Raw genomic sequence first — 952 nt, 5'->3', positions numbered from 1 at the left:
GTTGAGGCAGGAGGATCGCTTGAGGTCAGAAGTTTGAGACCAGCCTGAGTAAGAACAAGACTCCATCTCTACAAAAAAATAGAAAAATTAGCAGGGCATGGCAGTGCGCGCCTATAATCTCGGCTACTCTGGAGGCTGAAGCAGGAGGATCGCTTGAGCCCAGGAGTTCAGGGTTGCAGTGAGCTATGATCATGACACACTGGCAACAGAGTAAGACCCTATCTCAAAACAAACAAAAAGGAAACAAAAAAATTTTTTAAGATAAGTAGCTAACATTAAGAGACATTTTCAGCAAAAACACAGTAACTTTTAATAAGTTTATTCTCAATGTTAAAAAATAAATCAATGTGCAATTGACGCTTGAACAATGCAGAGTTTGTGGCACTGACCCTATCGCAGTCGAAAATCCACATATAACTTTTGACTCCCCAAAAATGTAACTACTAACAGCCTACTGTTGACCAGAAAGAAGCCTTACCAATAACATAAACAGCTGATTAGCACATTTTGTACGTTACATGTATTACATACTATATTCTTACAATAAGGTAAGCTAGAGAAAAGGAAATGTTATTAAGAAAATCATAAGGAAGAAAAAATATATTGCCTATTCATTAAATGGAAGTATATCAACATAAAGGTCTTCATCCTCCTCATCTTCATGTTGAGGATGAGGAAGAGGAGGGGTTGGTCTTGCTGTCTCAGGGGTGGCAGAGGCAGAAGAAAATCTGCATATAAGTGGACCCTTCAAAGTTCAAACTCATGTCGTTCAAGGGTCAACTATAATGAGTCATCTGTATCAGAACTAAATGTCCAACAAAACTTATTTATTTATTTTTACCATCTAGTTTTGTGTGAGTACAACCAACAAAAAACATTTTTAAATGATTGTGAACAGGATCTGAGCTTGTAGCTTTGGCCAGCTATGGAAAAGCTTGGAAAGAAAAAAGGA

The sequence above is a fragment of the Propithecus coquereli genome, unplaced genomic scaffold (assembly GCF_000956105.1).
Source record: "Propithecus coquereli isolate 6110/MARCELLA unplaced genomic scaffold, Pcoq_1.0 Scaffold168, whole genome shotgun sequence".
NCBI lineage: Eukaryota > Metazoa > Chordata > Mammalia > Primates > Indriidae > Propithecus > Propithecus coquereli.
The sequence above is the reverse complement of the archived record's forward strand: the minus strand, read 5'-3'. Positions refer to the sequence as shown.